The sequence below is a fragment of the Corythoichthys intestinalis genome, chromosome 22 (assembly GCF_030265065.1).
Source record: "Corythoichthys intestinalis isolate RoL2023-P3 chromosome 22, ASM3026506v1, whole genome shotgun sequence".
Taxonomy (NCBI): domain Eukaryota; kingdom Metazoa; phylum Chordata; class Actinopteri; order Syngnathiformes; family Syngnathidae; genus Corythoichthys; species Corythoichthys intestinalis.
Window position 1 is genome coordinate 15,931,083 of NC_080416.1, and position 22,129 is coordinate 15,953,211.

Below are 22,129 nucleotides of genomic sequence, written 5' to 3' on the forward strand. Positions count from 1 at the left end.
ATTTTTGAAATTTTGAAAAAATGCGTAACCACCCCCCCTTACGAAAAAGTCAAAAATTGACTTTCCCCAAAAGTCCACTTTTTTTGCATATTCGGGGTGTGCCGAGAGTCCTGACGGGTTTTTGGAACGTTTCCCGGTGCTCCCTGGCCCAAAAGTGTTTTTTGACCGTTTTTGAAATTTTGAAAAAATGCGTAACCACCCCCCCTTACGAAAAAGTCAAAAATTGACTTTCCCCAAAAGTCCACTTTTTTTGCATATTCGGGGTGTGCCGAGAGTCCTGACGGGTTTTTGGAACGTTTCCCGGCGCTCCCTGGCCCAAAAGTGTTTTTCGACCGTTTTTGAAATTTTGAAAAAATACGTAACCACCCCCCCTTACGAAAAAGTCAAAAATTGACTTTCTCCAAAAGTCCACTTTTTTTGGATATTCGGGGTGTGCCGAGAGTCCTGACGGGTTTTTGGAGCGTTTCCCGGCGCTCCCTGGCCCAAAAGTGTTTTTTGACCATTTTTGAAATTTTGAAAAAATGCGTAACCACCCCCCCTTACGAAAAAGTCAAAAATTGACTTTCCCCAAAAGTCCACTTTTTTTGCATATTCGGGGTGTGCCGAGAGTCATGACGGGTTTTTGGAACATTTCCCGGCGCTCCCTGGCCCAAAAGTCTTTTTTGACCGTTTTTGAAATTTTGAAAAAATGCGTAACCACCCCCCCTTACGAAAAAGTCAAAAATTGACTTTCTCCAAAAGTCCACTTTTTTTGGATATTCGGGGTGTGCCGAGAGTCCTGACGGGTTTTTGGAGCGTTTCCCGGCGCTCCCTGGCCCAAAAGTGTTTTTCGACCATTTTGGAAATTTTGAAAAAATGCGTAACCACCCCCCCTTACGAAAAAGTCAAAAATTGACTTTCCCCAAAAGTCCACTTTTTTTGCATATTCGGGGAGTGCCGAGAGTCCTGACGGGTTTTTGGAACGTTTCCCGGTGCTACCTGGCCCAAAAGTGTTTTTTGACCGTTTTTGAAATTTTGAAAAAATGCGTAACCACCCCCCCTTACGAAAAAGTCAAAAATTGACTTTCCCCAAAAGTCCACTTTTTTTGCATATTCGGGGTGTGCCAAGAGTCCTGACGGGTTTTTGGAAAGTTTCCCGGCGCTCCCTGGCCCAAAAGTGTTTTTCGACCGTTTTTGAAATTTTGAAAAAATGCGTAACCACCCCCCCTTACGAAAAAGTCAAAAATTGACTTTCCCCAAAAGTCCCATTTTTTTGCATATTCGGGATGTGCCGAGAGTCCTGACGGGTTTTTGGAACGTTTCCCGGCGGTCCCTGGCCCAAAAGTGTTTTTCGACCATTTTTGAAATTTTGAAAAAATGAGTAACCACCCCCCCTTACGAAAAAGTCAAAAATTGACTTTCTCCAAAAGTCCACTTTTTTTGCATATTCGGGGTGTGCCGAGAGTCCTGACGGGTTTTTGGAGCGTTTCCCGGCGCTCCCTGGCCCAAAAGTGTTTTTCGACCGTTTTTGAAATTTTGAAAAAATGCGTAACCACCCCCCCTTACGAAAAAGTCAAAAATTGACTTTCCCCAAAAGTCCACTTTTTTTGCATATTCGGGATGTGCCGAGAGTCCTGACGGGTTTTTGGAACGTTTCCCGGCGGTCCCTGGTCCAAAAGTGTTTTTCGACCGTTTTTGAAATTTTGAAAAAATGCGTAACCACCCCCCCTTACGAAAAAGTCAAAAATTGACTTTCCCCAAAAGTCCACTTTTTTTGCATATTCGGGGTGTGCCGAGAGTCCTGACGGGTTTTTGGAACGTTTCCCGGCGCTCCCTGTCCCAAAAGTGTTTTTCGACCGTTTTTGAAATTTTGAAAAAATGCGTAACCACCCCCCCTTACGAAAAAGTCAAAAATGGACTTTCCCCAAAAGTCCACTTTTTTTGCATATTCGGGGTGTGCCGAGAGTCCTGACGGGTTTTTGGAACGTTTCCCGGCGCTCCCTGGCCCAAAAGTGTTTTTCGACCGTTTTTGAAATTTTGAAAAAATGCGTAACCACCCCCCCTTACGAAAAAGTCAAAAATTGACTTTCTCCAAAAGTCCACTTTTTTTGGATATTCGGGGTGTGCCGAGAGTCCTGACGGGTTTTTGGAGCGTTTCCCGGCGCTCCCTGGGCCAAAAGTTTTTTTCGACCATTTTTGAAATTTTGAAAAAATGCGTAACCACCCCCCCTTACGAAAAAGTCAAAAATTGACTTTCCCCAAAAGTACACTTTTTTTGCATATTCGGGGTGTGCCGAGAGTCCTGACGGGTTTTTGGAGCGTTTCCCGGCGCTCCCTGGCCCAAAAGTGTTTTTCGACCATTTTTGAAATTTTGAAAAAATGCGTAACCACCCCCCCTTACGAAAAAGTCAAAAATTGACTTTCCCCAAAAGTCTACTTTTTTTGCATATTCGGGGTGTGCCGAGAGTCCTGACGGGTTTTTGGAACGTTTCCCGGTGCTCCCTGGCCCAAAAGTGTTTTTTGACCGTTTTTGAAATTTTGAAAAAATGCGTAACCACCCCCCCTTACGAAAAAGTCAAAAATTGACTTTCCCCAAAAGTCCACTTTTTTTGCATATTCGGGGTGTGCCAAGAGTCCTGATGGGTTTTTGGAACGTTTCCCGGCGCTCCCTGGCCCAAAAGTGTTTTTCGACCGTTTTTGAAATTTTGAAAAAATGCGTAACCACCCCCCCTTACGAAAAAGTCAAAAATTGACTTTCCCCAAAAGTCCCATTTTTTTGCATATTCGGGATGTGCCGAGAGTCCTGACGGGTTTTTGGAGCGTTTCCCGGCGGTCCCTGGCCCAAAAGTGTTTTTCGACCATTTTAGAAATTTTGAAAAAATGCGTAACCACCCCCCCTTACGAAAAAGTCAAAAATTGACTTTCTCCAAAAGTCCACTTTTTTTGCATATTCGGGGTGTGCCGAGAGTCCTGACGGGTTTTTGGAGCGTTTCCCGGCGCTCCCTGGCCCAAAAGTGTTTTTCGACCATTTTTGAAATTTTGAAAAAATGCGTAACCACCCCCCCTTACGAAAAAGTCAAAAATTGACTTTCCCCAAAAGTCCACTTTTTTTGCATATTCGGGGTGTGCCGAGAGTCCTGACGGGTTTTTGGAACGTTTCCCGGTGCTCCCTGGCCCAAAAGTGTTTTTTGACCGTTTTTGAAATTTTGAAAAAATGCGTAACCACCCCCCCTTACGAAAAGTCAAAAATTGACTTTCCCCAAAAGTCCACTTTTTTTGCATATTCGGGGTGTGCCAAGAGTCCTGACGGGTTTTTGGAACGTTTCCCGGCGCTCCCTGGCCCAAAAGTGTTTTTCGACCGTTTTTGAAATTTTTAAAAAATGCGTAACCACCCCCCCTTACGAAAAAGTCAAAAATTGACTTTCCCCAAAAGTCCCATTTTTTTGCATATACGGGATGTGCCGAGAGTCCTGACGGGTTTTTGGAACGTTTCCCGGCGGTCCCTGGCCCAAAAGTGTTTTTCGACCGTTTTTGAAATTTTGAAAAAATGCGTAACCACCCCCCCTTACGAAAAAGTCAAAAATTGACTTTCTCCAAAAGTCCACTTTTTTTGCATATTCGGGGTGTGCCGAGAGTCCTGACGGGTTTTTGGAGCGTTTTCCGGCGCTCCCTGGCCCAAAAGTGTTTTTCGACCGTTTTTGAAATTTTGAAAAAATGCGTAACCACCCCCCCATACGAAAAAGTCAAAAATTTACTTTCCCCAAAAGTCCACTTTTTTTGCATATTCGGGGTGTGCCGAGAGTCCTGACGGGTTTTTGGAACGTTTCCCGGTGCCCCCTGTCCCAAAAGTGTTTTTCGACCGTTTTTTAAATTTTGAAAAAATGCGTAACCACCCCCCTTACGAAAAAGTCAAAAATTGACTTTCCCCAAAAGTCCACTTTTTTTGCATATTCGGGGTGTGCCGAGAGTCCTGACGGGTTTTTGGAACGTTTCCCGGCGCTCCCTGGCCCAAAAGTGTTTTTCGACCGTTTTTGAAATTTTGAAAAAATGCGTAACCACCCCCCCTTACGAAAAAGTCAAAAATTGACTTTCCCCAAAAGTCCACTTTTTTTGCATATTCGGGATGTGCCGAGAGTCCTGACGGGTTTTTGGAACGTTTCCCGGCGGTCCCTGGTCCAAAAGTGTTTTTCGACCGTTTTTGAAATTTTGAAAAAATGCGTAACCACCCCCCCTTACGAAAAAGTCAAAAATTGACTTTCCCCAAAAGTCCACTTTTTTTGCATATTCGGGGTGTGCCGAGAGTCCTGACGGGTTTTTGGAACGTTTCCCGGCGCTCCCTGTCCCAAAAGTGTTTTTCGACCGTTTTTGAAATTTTGAAAAAATGCGTAACCACCCCCCCTTACGAAAAAGTCAAAAATGGACTTTCCCCAAAAGTCCACTTTTTTTGCATATTCGGGGTGTGCCGAGAGTCCTGACGGGTTTTTGGAACGTTTCCCGGCGCTCCCTGGCCCAAAAGTGTTTTTCGACCGTTTTTGAAATTTTGAAAAAATGCGTAACCACCCCCCCTTACGAAAAAGTCAAAAATTGACTTTCTCCAAAAGTCCACTTTTTTTGGATATTCGGGGTGTGCCGAGAGTCCTGACGGGTTTTTGGAGCGTTTCCCGGCGCTCCCTGGGCCAAAAGTTTTTTTCGACCATTTTTGAAATTTTGAAAAAATGCGTAACCACCCCCCCTTACGAAAAAGTCAAAAATTGACTTTCCCCAAAAGTACACTTTTTTTGCATATTCGGGGTGTGCCGAGAGTCCTGACGGGTTTTTGGAGCGTTTCCCGGCGCTCCCTGGCCCAAAAGTGTTTTTCGACCATTTTTGAAATTTTGAAAAAATGCGTAACCACCCCCCCTTACGAAAAAGTCAAAAATTGACTTTCCCCAAAAGTCTACTTTTTTTGCATATTCGGGGTGTGCCGAGAGTCCTGACGGGTTTTTGGAACGTTTCCCGGTGCTCCCTGGCCCAAAAGTGTTTTTTGACCGTTTTTGAAATTTTGAAAAAATGCGTAACCACCCCCCCTTACGAAAAAGTCAAAAATTGACTTTCCCCAAAAGTCCACTTTTTTTGCATATTCGGGGTGTGCCAAGAGTCCTGATGGGTTTTTGGAACGTTTCCCGGCGCTCCCTGGCCCAAAAGTGTTTTTCGACCGTTTTTGAAATTTTGAAAAAATGCGTAACCACCCCCCCTTACGAAAAAGTCAAAAATTGACTTTCCCCAAAAGTCCCATTTTTTTGCATATTCGGGATGTGCCGAGAGTCCTGACGGGTTTTTGGAGCGTTTCCCGGCGGTCCCTGGCCCAAAAGTGTTTTTCGACCATTTTAGAAATTTTGAAAAAATGCGTAACCACCCCCCCTTACGAAAAAGTCAAAAATTGACTTTCTCCAAAAGTCCACTTTTTTTGCATATTCGGGGTGTGCCGAGAGTCCTGACGGGTTTTTGGAGCGTTTCCCGGCGCTCCCTGGCCCAAAAGTGTTTTTCGACCATTTTTGAAATTTTGAAAAAATGCGTAACCACCCCCCCTTACGAAAAAGTCAAAAATTGACTTTCCCCAAAAGTCCACTTTTTTTGCATATTCGGGGTGTGCCGAGAGTCCTGACGGGTTTTTGGAACGTTTCCCGGTGCTCCCTGGCCCAAAAGTGTTTTTTGACCGTTTTTGAAATTTTGAAAAAATGCGTAACCACCCCCCCTTACGAAAAGTCAAAAATTGACTTTCCCCAAAAGTCCACTTTTTTTGCATATTCGGGGTGTGCCAAGAGTCCTGACGGGTTTTTGGAACGTTTCCCGGCGCTCCCTGGCCCAAAAGTGTTTTTCGACCGTTTTTGAAATTTTTAAAAAATGCGTAACCACCCCCCCTTACGAAATGGTCAAAAATTGACTTTCCCCAAAAGTCCCATTTTTTTGCATATACGGGATGTGCCGAGAGTCCTGACGGGTTTTTGGAACGTTTCCCGGCGGTCCCTGGCCCAAAAGTGTTTTTCGACCGTTTTTGAAATTTTGAAAAAATGCGTAACCACCCCCCCTTACGAAAAAGTCAAAAATTGACTTTCTCCAAAAGTCCACTTTTTTTGCATATTCGGGGTGTGCCGAGAGTCCTGACGGGTTTTTGGAGCGTTTTCCGGCGCTCCCTGGCCCAAAAGTGTTTTTCGACCGTTTTTGAAATTTTGAAAAAATGCGTAACCACCCCCCCATACGAAAAAGTCAAAAATTTACTTTCCCCAAAAGTCCACTTTTTTTGCATATTCGGGGTGTGCCGAGAGTCCTGACGGGTTTTTGGAACGTTTCCCGGTGCCCCCTGTCCCAAAAGTGTTTTTCGACCGTTTTTGAAATTTTGAAAAAATGCGTAACCACCCCCCTTACGAAAAAGTCAAAAATTGACTTTCCCCAAAAGTCCACTTTTTTTGCATATTCGGGGTGTGCCGAGAGTCCTGACGGGTTTTTGGAACGTTTCCCGGCGCTCCCTGGCCCAAAAGTGTTTTTCGACCGTTTTTGAAATTTTGAAAAAATGCGTAACCACCCCCCCTTACGAAAAAGTCAAAAATTGACTTTCCCCAAAAGTCCACTTTTTTGGCATATTCGGGATGTGCCGAGAGTCCTGACGGGTTTTTGGAACGTTTCCCGGCTGTCCCTGGCCCAAAAGTGTTTTTCGACCGTTTTTGAAATTTTGAAAAAATGCGTAACCACCCCCCCTTACGAAAAAGTCAAAAATTGACTTTCCCCAAAAGTCCACTTTTTTTGCATATTCGGGGTGTGCCGAGAGTCCTGACGGGTTTTTGGAACGTTTCCCGGCGCTCCCTGGCCCAAAAGTGTTTTTCGACCGTTTTTGAAATTTTGAAAAAATGCGTAACCACCCCCCCTTACGAAAAAGTCAAAAATTGACTTTCTCCAAAAGTCCACTTTTTTTGGATATTCGGGGTGTGCCGAGAGTCCTGACGGGTTTTTGGAGCACTTCCCGGCGCTCCCTGGGCCAAAAGTTTTTTTCGACCATTTTTGAAATTTTGAAAAAATGCGTAACCACCCCCCCTTACGAAAAAGTCAAAAATTGACTTTCCCCAAAAGTCCACTTTTTTTGCATATTCGGGGTGTGCCGAGAGTCCTGACGGGTTTTTGGAGCGTTTCCCGGCGCTCCCTGGCCCAAAAGTGTTTTTCGACCATTTTTGAAATTTTGAAAAAATGCGTAACCACCCCCCCTTACGAAAAAGTCAAAAATTGACTTTCCCCAAAAGTCTACTTTTTTTGCATATTCGGGGTGTGCCGAGAGTCCTGACGGGTTTTTGGAACGTTTCCCGGTGCTCCCTGGCCCAAAAGTGTTTTTTGACCGTTTTTGAAATTTTGAAAAAATGCGTAACCACCCCCCCTTACGAAAAAGTCAAAAATTGACTTTCCCCAAAAGTCCACTTTTTTTGCATATACGGGATGTGCCGAGAGTCCTGACGGGTTTTTGGAACGTTTCCCGGCGGTCCCTGGCCCAAAAGTGTTTTTCGACCGTTTTTGAAATTTTGAAAAAATGCGTAACCACCCCCCCTTACGAAAAAGTCAAAAATTGACTTTCTCCAAAAGTCCACTTTTTTTGCATATTCGGGGTGTGCCGAGAGTCCTGACGGGTTTTTGGAGCGTTTTCCGGCGCTCCCTGGCCCAAAAGTGTTTTTCGACCGTTTTTGAAATTTTGAAAAAATGCGTAACCACCCCCCCATACGAAAAAGTCAAAAATTTACTTTCCCCAAAAGTCCACTTTTTTTGCATATTCGGGGTGTGCCGAGAGTCCTGACGGGTTTTTGGAACGTTTCCCGGTGCCCCCTGTCCCAAAAGTGTTTTTCGACCGTTTTTGAAATTTTTAAAAAAATGCGTAACCACCCCCCTTACGAAAAAGTCAAAAATTGACTTTCCCCAAAAGTCCACTTTTTTTGCATATTCGGGGTGTGCCGAGAGTCCTGACGGGTTTTTGGAACGTTTCCCGGCGCTCCCTGGCCCAAAAGTGTTTTTCGACCGTTTTTGAAATTTTGAAAAAATGCGTAACCACCCCCCCTTACGAAAAAGTCAAAAATTGACTTTCCCCAAAAGTCCACTTTTTTTGCATATTCGGGATGTGCCGAGAGTCCTGACGGGTTTTTGGAACGTTTCCCGGCTGTCCCTGGCCCAAAAGTGTTTTTCGACCGTTTTTGAAATTTTGAAAAAATGCGTAACCACCCCCCCTTACGAAAAAGTCAAAAATTGACTTTCCCCAAAAGTCCACTTTTTTTGCATATTCGGGGTGTGCCGAGAGTCCTGACGGGTTTTTGGAACGTTTCCCGGCGCTCCCTGGCCCAAAAGTGTTTTTCGACCGTTTTTGAAATTTTGAAAAAATGCGTAACCACCCCCCCTTACGAAAAAGTCAAAAATTGACTTTCTCCAAAAGTCCACTTTTTTTGGATATTCGGGGTGTGCCGAGAGTCCTGACGGGTTTTTGGAGCACTTCCCGGCGCTCCCTGGGCCAAAAGTTTTTTTCGACCATTTTTGAAATTTTGAAAAAATGCGTAACCACCCCCCCTTACGAAAAAGTCAAAAATTGACTTTCCCCAAAAGTCCACTTTTTTTGCATATTCGGGGTGTGCCGAGAGTCCTGACGGGTTTTTGGAGCGTTTCCCGGCGCTCCCTGGCCCAAAAGTGTTTTTCGACCATTTTTGAAATTTTGAAAAAATGCGTAACCACGCCCCCTTACGAAAAAGTCAAAAATTGACTTTCCCCAAAAGTCTACTTTTTTTGCATATTCGGGGTGTGCCGAGAGTCCTGACGGGTTTTTGGAACGTTTCCCGGTGCTCCCTGGCCCAAAAGTGTTTTTTGACCGTTTTTGAAATTTTGAAAAAATGCGTAACCACCCCCCCTTACGAAAAAGTCAAAAATTGACTTTCCCCAAAAGTCCACTTTTTTTGCATATTCGGGGTGTGCCAAGAGTCCTGATGGGTTTTTGGAACGTTTCCCGGCGCTCCCTGGCCCAAAAGTGTTTTTCGACCGTTTTTGAAATTTTGAAAAAATGCGTAACCACCCCCCCTTACGAAAAAGTCAAAAATTGACTTTCCCCAAAAGTCCCATTTTTTTGCATATTCGGGATGTGCCGAGAGTCCTGACGGGTTTTTGGAGCGTTTCCCGGCGGTCCCTGGCCCAAAAGTGTTTTTCGACCATTTTAGAAATTTTGAAAAAATGCGTAACCACCCCCCCTTACGAAAAAGTCAAAAATGGACTTTCTCCAAAAGTCCACTTTTTTTGCATATTCGGGGTGTGCCGAGAGTCCTGACGGGTTTTTGGAGCGTTTCCCGGCGCTCCCTGGCCCAAAAGTGTTTTTCGACCATTTTTGAAATTTTGAAAAAATGCGTAACCACCCCCCCTTACGAAAAAGTCAAAAATTGACTTTCCCCAAAAGTCCACTTTTTTTGCATATTCGGGGTGTGCCGAGAGTCCTGACGGGTTTTTGGAACGTTTCCCGGTGCTCCCTGGCCCAAAAGTGTTTTTTGACCGTTTTTGAAATTTTGAAAAAATGCGTAACCACCCCCCCTTACGAAAAGTCAAAAATTGACTTTCCCCAAAAGTCCACTTTTTTTGCATATTCGGGGTGTGCCGAGAGTCCTGACGGGTTTTTGGAACGTTTCCCGGTGCTCCCTGGCCCAAAAGTGTTTTTTGACCGTTTTTGAAATTTTGAAAAAATGCGTAACCACCCCCCCTTACGAAAAAGTCAAAAATTGACTTTCCCCAAAAGTCCACTTTTTTTGCATATTCGGGGTGTGCCAAGAGTCCTGATGGGTTTTTGGAACGTTTCCCGGCGCTCCCTGGCCCAAAAGTGTTTTTCGACCGTTTTTGAAATTTTGAAAAAATGCGTAACCACCCCCCCTTACGAAAAAGTCAAAAATTGACTTTCCCCAAAAGTCCCATTTTTTTGCATATTCGGGATGTGCCGAGAGTCCTGACGGGTTTTTGGAGCGTTTCCCGGCGGTCCCTGGCCCAAAAGTGTTTTTCGACCATTTTAGAAATTTTGAAAAAATGCGTAACCACCCCCCCTTACGAAAAAGTCAAAAATGGACTTTCTCCAAAAGTCCACTTTTTTTGCATATTCGGGGTGTGCCGAGAGTCCTGACGGGTTTTTGGAGCGTTTCCCGGCGCTCCCTGGCCCAAAAGTGTTTTTCGACCATTTTTGAAATTTTGAAAAAATGCGTAACCACCCCCCCTTACGAAAAAGTCAAAAATTGACTTTCCCCAAAAGTCCACTTTTTTTGCATATTCGGGGTGTGCCGAGAGTCCTGACGGGTTTTTGGAACGTTTCCCGGTGCTCCCTGGCCCAAAAGTGTTTTTTGACCGTTTTTGAAATTTTGAAAAAATGCGTAACCACCCCCCCTTACGAAAAGTCAAAAATTGACTTTCCCCAAAAGTCCACTTTTTTTGCATATTCGGGGTGTGCCAAGAGTCCTGACGGGTTTTTGGAGCGTTTCCCGGCGCTCCCTGGCCCAAAAGTGTTTTTCGACCATTTTTGAAATTTTGAAAAAATGCGTAACCAACCCCCCTTACGAAAAAGTCAAAAATTGACTTTCCCCAAAAGTCCACTTTTTTTGCATATTCGGGGTGTGCCGAGAGTCCTGACGGGTTTTTGGAACATTTCCCGGCGCTCCCTGGCCCAAAAGTCTTTTTTGACCGTTTTTGAAATTTTGAAAAAATGCGTAACCACCCCCCCTTACGAAAAAGTCAAAAATTTACTTTCCCCAAAAGTCCACTTTTTTTGCATATTCGGGGTGTGCCGAGAGTCCTGACGGGTTTTTGGAACGTTTCCCGGTGCCCCCTGTCCCAAAAGTGTTTTTCGACCGTTTTTGAAATTTTGAAAAAATGCGTAACCACCCCCCCTTACGAAAAAGTCAAAAATTGACTTTCCCCAAAAGTCCACTTTTTTTGCATATTCGGGGTATGCCGAGAGTCCTGACGGGTTTTTGGAACGTTTCCCGGCGCTCCCTGGCCCAAAAGTGTTTTTCGACCGTTTTTGAAATTTTGAAAAAATACGTAACCACCCCCCCTTACGAAAAAGTCAAAAATTAACTTTCTCCAAAAGTCCACTTTTTTTGGATATTCGGGGTGTGCCGAGAGTCCTGACGGGTTTTTGGAGCGTTTCCCGGCGCTCCCTGGCCCAAAAGTGTTTTTCGACCATTTTTGAAATTTTGAAAAAATGCGTAACCACCCCCCCTTACGAAAAAGTCAAAAATTGACTTTCCCCAAAAGTCCACTTTTTTTGCATATTCGGGGTGTGCCGAGAGTCCTGACGGGTTTTTGGAACATTTCCCGGCGCTCCCTGTCCCAAAAGTCTTTTTTGACCGTTTTTGAAATTTTGAAAAAATGCGTAACCACCTCCCCTTACGAAAAAGTCAAAAATTTACTTTCCCCAAAAGTCCACTTTTTTTGCATATTCGGGGTGTGCCGAGAGTCCTGACGGGTTTTTGGAACGTTTCCCGGTGCTCCTTGGCCCAAAAGTGTTTTTTGACCGTTTTTGAAATTTTGAAAAAATGCGTAACCACCCCCCCTTACGAAAAAGTCAAAAATTGACTTTCCCCAAAAGTCCACTTTTTTTGCATATTCGGGGTGTGCCAAGAGTCCTGACGGGTTTTTGGAACGTTTCCCGGCGCTCCCTGGCCCAAAAGTGTTTTTCGACCGTTTTTGAAATTTTGAAAAAATGCGTAACCACCCCCCCTTACGAAAAAGTCAAAAATTGACTTTCCCCAAAAGTCCCATTTTTTTGCATATTCGGGATGTGCCGAGAGTCCTGACGGGTTTTTGGAACGTTTCCCGGCGGTCCCTGGCCCAAAAGTGTTTTTCGACCATTTTTGAAATTTTGAAAAAATGCGTAACCACCCCCCCTTACGAAAAAGTCAAAAATTGACTTTCTCCAAAAGTCCACTTTTTTTGCATATTCGGGGTGTGCCGAGAGTCCTGACGGGTTTTTGGAGCGTTTCCCGGCGCTCCCTGGCCCAAAAGTGTTTTTCGACCATTTTTGAAATTTTGAAAAAATGCGTAACCACCCCCCCTTACGAAAAAGTCAAAAATTGACTTTCCCCAAAAGTCCACTTTTTTTGCATATTCGGGGTGTGCCGAGAGTCCTGACGGGTTTTTGGAACGTTTCCCGGTGCTCCCTGGCCCAAAAGTGTTTTTTGACCGTTTTTGAAATTTTGAAAAAATGCATACCCACCCCCCCTTACGAAAAAGTCAAAAATTGACTTTCCCCAAAAGTCCACTTTTTTTGCATATTCGGGGTGTGCCGAGAGTCCTAACGGTTTTTTGGAACGTTTCCCGGCGCTCCCTGGCCCAAAAGTGTTTTTCGACCGTTTTTGAAATTTTGAAAAAATACGTAACCACCCCCCCTTACGAAAAAGTCAAAAATTGACTTTCTCCAAAAGTCCACTTTTTTTGGATATTCGGGGTGTGCCGAGAGTCCTGACGGGTTTTTGGAGCGTTTCCCGGCGCTCCCTGGCCCAAAAGTGTTTTTCGACCATTTTTGAAATTTTGAAAAAATGCGTAACCACCCCCCCTTACGAAAAAGTCAAAAATTGACTTTCCCCAAAAGTCCACTTTTTTTGCATATTCGGGGTGTGCCGAGAGTCCTGACGGGTTTTTGGAACATTTCCCGGCGCTCCCTGGCCCAAAAGTCTTTTTTGACCGTTTTTGAAATTTTGAAAAAATGCGTAACCACCCCCCCTTACGAAAAAGTCAAAAATTTACTTTCCCCAAAAGTCCACTTTTTTTGCATATTCGGGGTGTGCCGAGAGTCCTGACGGGTTTTTGGAACGTTTCCCGGTGCCCCCTGTCCCAAAAGTGTTTTTCGACCATTTTTGAAATTTTGAAAAAATGCGTAACCACCCCCCCTTACGAAAAAGTCAAAAATTGACTTTCCCCAAAAGTCCACTTTTTTTGCATATTCGGGGTGTGCCGAGAGTCCTGACGGGTTTTTGGAACATTTCCCGGCGCTCCCTGGCCCAAAAGTGTTTTTCGACCGTTTTTGAAATTTTGAAAAAATACGTAACCACCCCCCCTTACGAAAAAGTCAAAAATTGACTTTCTCCAAAAGTCCACTTTTTTTGGATATTCGGGGTGTGCCGAGAGTCCTGACGGGTTTTTGGAACGTTTCCCGGTGCCCCCTGTCCCAAAAGTGTTTTTCGACCGTTTTTGAAATTTTGAAAAAATGCGTAACCACCCCCCCTTACGAAAAAGTCAAAAATTGACTTTCCCCAAAAGTCCACTGTTTTTGCATATTCGGGGTATGCCGAGAGTCCTGACGGGTTTTTGGAACGTTTCCCGGCGCTCCCTGGCCCAAAAGTGTTTTTCGACCGTTTTTGAAATTTTGAAAAAATACGTAACCACCCCCCCTTACGAAAAAGTCAAAAATTGACTTTCTCCAAAAGTCCACTTTTTTTGGATATTCGGGGTGTGCCGAGAGTCCTGACGGGTTTTTGGAGCGTTTCCCGGCGCTCCCTGGCCCAAAAGTGTTTTTCGACCGTTTTTGAAATTTTGAAAAAATGCGTAACCACCCCCCCTTACGAAAAAGTCAAAAATTGACTTTCCCCAAAAGTCCACTTTTTTTGCATATTCGGGGTGTGCCGAGAGTCCTAACGGTTTTTTGGAACGTTTCCCGGCGCTCCCTGGCCCAAAAGTGTTTTTCGACCGTTTTTGAAATTTTGAAAAAATACGTAACCACCCCCCCTTACGAAAAAGTCAAAAATTGACTTTCTCCAAAAGTCCACTTTTTTTGGATATTCGGGGTGTGCCGAGAGTCCTGACGGGTTTTTGGAGCGTTTCCCGGCGCTCCCTGGCCCAAAAGTGTTTTTCGACCATTTTTGAAATTTTGAAAAAATGCGTAACCACCCCCCCTTACGAAAAAGTCAAAAATTGACTTTCCCCAAAAGTCCACTTTTTTTGCATATTCGGGGTGTGCCGAGAGTCCTGACGGGTTTTTGGAACATTTCCCGGCGCTCCCTGGCCCAAAAGTCTTTTTTGACCGTTTTTGAAATTTTGAAAAAATGCGTAACCACCCCCCCTTACGAAAAAGTCAAAAATTGACTTTCCCCAAAAGTCCACTTTTTTTGCATATTCGGGGTGTGCCGAGAGTCCTGACGGGTTTTTGGAACGTTTCCCGGCGGTCCCTGGCCCAAAAGTGTTTTTCGACCGTTTTTGAAATTTTGAAAAAATACGTAACCACCCCCCCTTACGAAAAAGTCAAAAATTGACTTTCTCCAAAAGTCCACTTTTTTTGGATATTCGGGGTGTGCCGAGAGTCCTGACGGGTTTTTGGAGCGTTTCCCGGCGCTCCCTGGCCCAAAAGTGTTTTTCGACCATTTTTGAAATTTTGAAAAAATGCGTAACCACCCCCCCTTACGAAAAAGTCAAAAATTGACTTTCCCCAAAAGTCCACTTTTTTTGCATATTCGGGGTGTGCCGAGAGTCCTGACGGGTTTTTGGAACGTTTCCCGGCGCTCCCTGGCCCAAAAGTGTTTTTTGACCGTTTTTGAAATTTTGAAAAAATGCGTAACCACCCCCCCTTACGAAAAAGTCAAAAATTGACTTTCCCCAAAAGTCCACTTTTTTTGCATATTCGGGGTGTGCCGAGAGTCCTAACGGTTTTTTGGAACGTTTCCCGGCGCTCCCTGGCCCAAAAGTGTTTTTCGACCGTTTTTGAAATTTTGAAAAAATACGTAACCACCCCCCCTTACGAAAAAGTCAAAAATTGACTTTCTCCAAAAGTCCACTTTTTTTGGATATTCGGGGTGTGCCGAGAGTCCTGACGGGTTTTTGGAGCGTTTCCCGGCGCTCCCTGGCCCAAAAGTGTTTTTCGACCATTTTTGAAATTTTGAAAAAATGCGTAACCACCCCCCCTTACGAAAAAGTCAAAAATTGACTTTCCCCAAAGTCCACTTTTTTTGCATATTCGGGGTGTGCCGAGAGTCCTGACGGGTTTTTGGAACATTTCCCGGCGCTCCCTGGCCCAAAAGTCTTTTTTGACCGTTTTTGAAATTTTGAAAAAATGCGTAACCACCCCCCCTTACGAAAAAGTCAAAAATTGACTTTCCCCAAAAGTCCACTTTTTTTGCATATTCGGGGTGTGCCGAGAGTCCTGACGGGTTTTTGGAACGTTTCCCGGCGGTCCCTGGCCCAAAAGTGTTTTTCGACCGTTTTTGAAATTTTGAAAAAATACGTAACCACCCCCCCTTACGAAAAAGTCAAAAATTGACTTTCTCCAAAAGTCCACTTTTTTTGGATATTCGGGGTGTGCCGAGAGTCCTGACGGGTTTTTGGAGCGTTTCCCGGCGCTCCCTGGCCCAAAAGTGTTTTTCGACCATTTTTGAAATTTTGAAAAAATGCGTAACCACCCCCCCTTACGAAAAAGTCAAAAATTGACTTTCCCCAAAAGTCCACTTTTTTTGCATATTCGGGGTGTGCCGAGAGTCCTGACGGGTTTTTGGAACGTTTCCCGGCGCTCCCTGGCCCAAAAGTGTTTTTTGACCGTTTTTGAAATTTTGAAAAAATGCGTAACCACCCCCCCTTACGAAAAAGTCAAAAATTGACTTTCCCCAAAAGTCCACTTTTTTTGCATATTCGGGGTGTGCCGAGAGTCCTAACGGTTTTTTGGAACGTTTCCCGGCGCTCCCTGGCCCAAAAGTGTTTTTTGACCGTTTTTGAAATTTTGAAAAAATGCGTAACCACCCCCCCTTACGAAAAAGTCAAAAATTGACTTTCTCCAAAAGTCCACTTTTTTTGGATATTCGGGGTGTGCCGAGAGTCCTGACGGTTTTTTGGAACGTTTCCCGGCGCTCCCTGGCCCAAAAGTGTTTTTCGACCGTTTTTGAAATTTTGAAAAAATACGTAACCACCCCCCCTTACGAAAAAGTCAAAAATTGACTTTCTCCAAAAGTCCACTTTTTTTGGATATTCGGGGTGTGCCGAGAGTCCTGACGGGTTTTTGGAGCGTTTCCCGGCGCTCCCTGGCCCAAAAGTGTTTTTCGACCATTTTTGAAATTTTGAAAAAATGCGTAACCACCCCCCCTTACGAAAAAGTCAAAAATTGACTTTCCCCAAAAGTCCACTTTTTTTGCATATTCGGGGTGTGCCGAGAGTCCTGACGGGTTTTTGGAACATTTCCCGGCGCTCCCTGGCCCAAAAGTCTTTTTTGACCGTTTTTGAAATTTTGAAAAAATGCGTAACCACCCCCCCTTACGAAAAAGTCAAAAATTGACTTTCCCCAAAAGTCCACTTTTTTTGCATATTCGGGGTGTGCCGAGAGTCCTAACGGTTTTTTGGAACGTTTCCCGGCGCTCCCTGGCCCAAAAGTGTTTTTCGACCGTTTTTGAAATTTTGAAAAAATACGTAACCACCCCCCCTTACGATAAAGTCAAAAATTGACTTTCTCCAAAAGTCCACTTTTTTTGGATATTCGGGGTGTGCCGAGAGTCCTGACGGGTTTTTGGAGCGTTTCCCGGCGCTCCCTGGCCCAAAAGTGTTTTTCGACCATTTTTGAAATTTTGAAAAAATGCGTAACCACCCCCCCTTACGAAAAAGTCAAAAATTGACTTTCCCCAAAAGTCCACTTTTTTTGCATATTCGGGGTGTGCCGAGAGTCCTGACGGGTTTTTGGAACATTTCCCGGCGCTCCCTGGCCCAAAAGTCTTTTTTGACCGTTTTTGAAATTTTGAAAAAATGCGTAACCACCCCCCCTTACGAAAAAGTCAAAAATTGACTTTCTCCAAAAGTCCACTTTTTTTGCATATTCGGGGTGTGCCGAGAGTCCTGACGGGTTTTTGGAGCGTTTCCCGGCGCTCCCTGGCCCAAAAGTGTTTTTCGACCATTTTTGAAATTTTGAAAAAATGCGTAACCACCCCCCCTTACGAAAAAGTCAAAAATTGACTTTCCCCAAAAGTCCACTTTTTTTGCATATTCGGGGTGTGCCGAGAGTCCTGACGGGTTTTTGGAACGTTTCCCGGTGCTCCCTGGCCCAAAAGTGTTTTTTGACCGTTTTTGAAATTTTGAAAAAATGCATACCCACCCCCCCTTACGAAAAAGTCAAAAATTGACTTTCCCCAAAAGTCCACTTTTTTTGCATATTCGGGGTGTGCCGAGAGTCCTAACGGTTTTTTGGAACGTTTCCCGGCGCTCCCTGGCCCAAAAGTGTTTTTCGACCGTTTTTGAAATTTTGAAAAAATACGTAACCACCCCCCCTTACGAAAAAGTCAAAAATTGACTTTCTCCAAAAGTCCACTTTTTTTGGATATTCGGGGTGTGCCGAGAGTCCTGACGGGTTTTTGGAGCGTTTCCCGGCGCTCCCTGGCCCAAAAGTGTTTTTCGACCATTTTTGAAATTTTGAAAAAATGCGTAACCACCCCCCCTTACGAAAAAGTCAAAAATTGACTTTCCCCAAAAGTCCACTTTTTTTGCATATTCGGGGTGTGCCGAGAGTCCTGACGGGTTTTTGGAACATTTCCCGGCGCTCCCTGGCCCAAAAGTCTTTTTTGACCGTTTTTGAAATTTTGAAAAAATGCGTAACCACCCCCCCTTACGAAAAAGTCAAAAATTTACTTTCCCCAAAAGTCCACTTTTTTTGCATATTCGGGGTGTGCCGAGAGTCCTGACGGGTTTTTGGAACGTTTCCCGGTGCCCCCTGTCCCAAAAGTGTTTTTCGACCATTTTTGAAATTTTGAAAAAATGCGTAACCACCCCCCCTTACGAAAAAGTCAAAAATTGACTTTCCCCAAAAGTCCACTTTTTTTGCATATTCGGGGTGTGCCGAGAGTCCTGACGGGTTTTTGGAACATTTCCCGGCGCTCCCTGGCCCAAAAGTGTTTTTCGACCGTTTTTGAAATTTTGAAAAAATACGTAACCACCCCCCCTTACGAAAAAGTCAAAAATTGACTTTCTCCAAAAGTCCACTTTTTTTGGATATTCGGGGTGTGCCGAGAGTCCTGACGGGTTTTTGGAGCGTTTCCCGGCGCTCCCTGGCCCAAAAGTGTTTTTCGACCATTTTTGAAATTTTGAAAAAATGCGTAACCACCCCCCCTTACGAAAAAGTCAAAAATTGACTTTCCCCAAAAGTCCACTTTTTTTGCATATTCGGGGTGTGCCGAGAGTCCTGACGGGTTTTTGGAACATTTCCCGGCGCTCCCTGGCCCAAAAGTCTTTTTTGACCGTTTTTGAAATTTTGAAAAAATGCGTAACCACCCCCCCTTACGAAAAAGTCAAAAATTTACTTTCCCCAAAAGTCCACTTTTTTTGCATATTCGGGGTGTGCCGAGAGTCCTGACGGGTTTTTGGAACGTTTCCCGGTGCCCCCTGTCCCAAAAATGTTTTTCGACCGTTTTTGAAATTTTGAAAAAATGCGTAACCACCCCCCCTTACGAAAAAGTCAAAAATTGACTTTCCCCAAAAGTCCACTTTTTTTGCATATTCGGGGTGTTCCGAGAATCCTGACGGGTTTTTGGAACGTTTCCCGGCGCTCCCTGGCCCAAAAGTGTTTTTCGACCGTTTTTGAAATTTTGAAAAAATACGTAACCACCCCCCCTTACGAAAAAGTCAAAAATTGACTTTCTCCAAAAGTCCACTTTTTTTGGATATTCGGGGTGTGCCGAGAGTCCTGACGGGTTTTTGGAGCGTTTCCCGGCGCTCCCTGGCCCAAAAGTGTTTTTCGACCATTTTTGAAATTTTGAAAAAATGCGTAACCACCCCCCCTTACGAAAAAGTCAAAAATTGACTTTCCCCAAAAGTCCACTTTTTTTGCATATTCGGGGTGTGCCGAGAGTCCTGACGGGTTTTTGGAACGTTTCCCGGCGCTCCCTGGCCCAAAAGTCTTTTTTGACCGTTTTTGAAATTTTGAAAAAATGCGTAACCACCCCCCCTTACGAAAAAGTCAAAAATTTACTTTCCCCAAAAGTCCACTTTTTTTGCATATTCGGGGTGTGCCGAGAGTCCTGACGGGTTTTTGGAACGTTTCCCGGTGCCCCCTGTCCCAAAAGTGTTTTTCGACCGTTTTTGAAATTTTGAAAAAATGCGTAACCACCCCCCCTTACGAAAAAGTCAAAAATTGACTTTCCCCAAAAGTCCACTGTTTTTGCATATTCGGGGTATGCCGAGAGTCCTGACGGGTTTTTGGAACGTTTCCCGGCGCTCCCTGGCCCAAAAGTGTTTTTCGACCGTTTTTGAAATTTTGAAAAAATGCGTAACCACCCCCCCTTACGAAAAAGTCAAAAATTGACTTTCCCCAAAAGTCCACTTTTTTTGCATATTCGGGGTGTGCCGAGAGTCCTGACCGGTTTTTGGAACATTTCCCGGCGCTCCCTGGCCCAAAAGTCTTTTTTGACCGTTTTTGAAATTTTGAAAAAATGCGTAACCACCCCCCCTTACGAAAAAGTCAAAAATTGACTTTCCCCAAAAGTCCACTTTTTTTGCATATTCGGGGTGTGCCGAGAGTCCTGACGGGTTTTTGGAACGTTTCCCGGCGGTCCCTGGCCCAAAAATGTTTTTCGACCGTTTTTGAAATTTTGAAAAAATACGTAACCACCCCCCCTTACGAAAAAGTCAAAAATTGACTTTCTCCAAAAGTCCACTTTTTTTGGATATTCGGGGTGTGCCGAGAGTCCTGACGGGTTTTTGGAGCGTTTCCCGGCGCTCCCTGGCCCAAAAGTGTTTTTCGACCATTTTTGAAATTTTGAAAAAATGCGTAACCACCCCCCCTTACGAAAAAGTCAAAAATTGACTTTCCCCAAAAGTCCACTTTTTTTGCATATTCGGGGTGTGCCGAGAGTCCTGACGGGTTTTTGGAACGTTTCCCGGCGCTCCCTGGCCCAAAAGTGTTTTTTGACCGTTTTTGAAATTTTGAAAAAATGCGTAACCACCCCCCCTTACGAAAAAGTCAAAAATTGACTTTCCCCAAAAGTCCACTTTTTTTGCATATTCGGGGTGTGCCGAGAGTCCTAACGGTTTTTTGGAACGTTTCCCGGCGCTCCCTGGCCCAAAAGTGTTTTTCGACCGTTTTTGAAATTTTGAAAAAATACGTAACCACCCCCCCTTACGAAAAAGTCAAAAATTGACTTTCTCCAAAAGTCCACTTTTTTTGGATATTCGGGGTGTGCCGAGAGTCCTGACGGGTTTTTGGAGCGTTTCCCGGCGCTCCCTGGCCCAAAAGTGTTTTTCGACCATTTTTGAAATTTTGAAAAAATGCGTAACCACCCCCCCTTACGAAAAAGTCAAAAATTGACTTTCCCCAAAAGTCCACTTTTTTTGCATATTCGGGGTGTGCCGAGAGTCCTGACGGGTTTTTGGAACATTTCCCGGCGCTCCCTGGCCCAAAAGTCTTTTTTGACCGTTTTTGAAATTTTGAAAAAATGCGTAACCACCCCCCCTTACGAAAAAGTCAAAAATTGACTTTCCCCAAAAGTCCACTTTTTTTGCATATTCGGGGTGTGCCGAGAGTCCTGACGGGTTTTTGGAACGTTTCCCGGCGGTCCCTGGCCCAAAAGTGTTTTTCGACCGTTTTTGAAATTTTGAAAAAATACGTAACCACCCCCCCTTACGAAAAAGTCAAAAATTGACTTTCTCCAAAAGTCCACTTTTTTTGGATATTCGGGGTGTGCCGAGAGTCCTGACGGGTTTTTGGAGCGTTTCCCGGCGCTCCCTGGCCCAAAAGTGTTTTTCGACCATTTTTGAAATTTTGAAAAAATGCGTAACCACCCCCCCTTACGAAAAAGTCAAAAATTGACTTTCCCCAAAAGTCCACTTTTTTTGCATATTCGGGGTGTGCCGAGAGTCCTGACGGGTTTTTGGAACGTTTCCCGGCGCTCCCTGGCCCAAAAGTGTTTTTTGACCGTTTTTGAAATTTTGAAAAAATGCGTAACCACCCCCCCTTACGAAAAAGTCAAAAATTGACTTTCTCCAAAAGTCCACTTTTTTTGGATATTCGGGGTGTGCCGAGAGTCCTGACGGGTTTTTGGAGCGTTTCCCGGCGCTCCCTGGCCCAAAAGTGTTTTTCGACCATTTTTGAAATTTTGAAAAAATGCGTAACCACCCCCCCTTACGAAAAAGTCAAAAATTGACTTTCCCCAAAAGTCCACTTTTTTTGCATATTCGGGGTGTGCCGAGAGTCCTGACGGGTTTTTGGAACATTTCCCGGCGCTCCCTGGCCCAAAAGTCTTTTTTGACCGTTTTTGAAATTTTGAAAAAATGCGTAACCACCCCCCCTTACGAAAAAGTCAAAAATTGACTTTCCCCAAAAGTCCACTTTTTTTGCATATTCGGGGTGTGCCGAGAGTCCTAACGGTTTTTTGGAACGTTTCCCGGCGCTCCCTGGCCCAAAAGTGTTTTTCGACCGTTTTTGAAATTTTGAAAAAATGCGTAACCACCCCCCTTACGAAAAAGTCAAAAATTGACTTTCCCCAAAAGTCCCCTTTTTTTGCATATTCGGGATGTGCCGAGAGTCCTGACGGGTTTTTGGAACGTTTCCCGGTGCTCCCTGTCCCAAAAGTGTTTTTAGACCGTTTTTGAAATTTTGAAAAAATGCGTAACCACCCCCCCTTACGAAAAAGTCAAAAATTGACTTTCCCCAAAAGTCCCCTTTTTTTGCATATTCGGGATGTGCCGAGAGTCCTGACGGGTTTTTGGAACGTTTCCCGGTGCTCCCTGTCCCAAAAGTGTTTTTAGACCGTTTTTGAAATTTTGAAAAAATGCGTAACCACCCCCCCTTACGAAAAAGTCAAAAATTGACTTTCCCCAAAAGTCCACTTTTTTTGCATATTCGGGGTGTGCCGAGAGTCCTGACGGGTTTTTGGAACGTTTCCCGGCGCTCCCTGGCCCAAAAGTGTTTTTCGACCGTTTTTGAAATTTTGAAAAAATACGTAACCACCCCCCCTTACGAAAAAGTCAAAAATTGACTTTCTCCAAAAGTCCACTTTTTTTGGATATTCGGGGTGTGCCGAGAGTCCTGACGGGTTTTTGGAGCGTTTCCCGGCGCTCCCTGGCCCAAAAGTGTTTTTCGACCATATTTGAAATTTTGAAAAAATGCGTAACCACCCCCCCTTACGAAAAAGTCAAAAATTGACTTTCCCCAAAAGTCAACTTTTTTTGCATATTC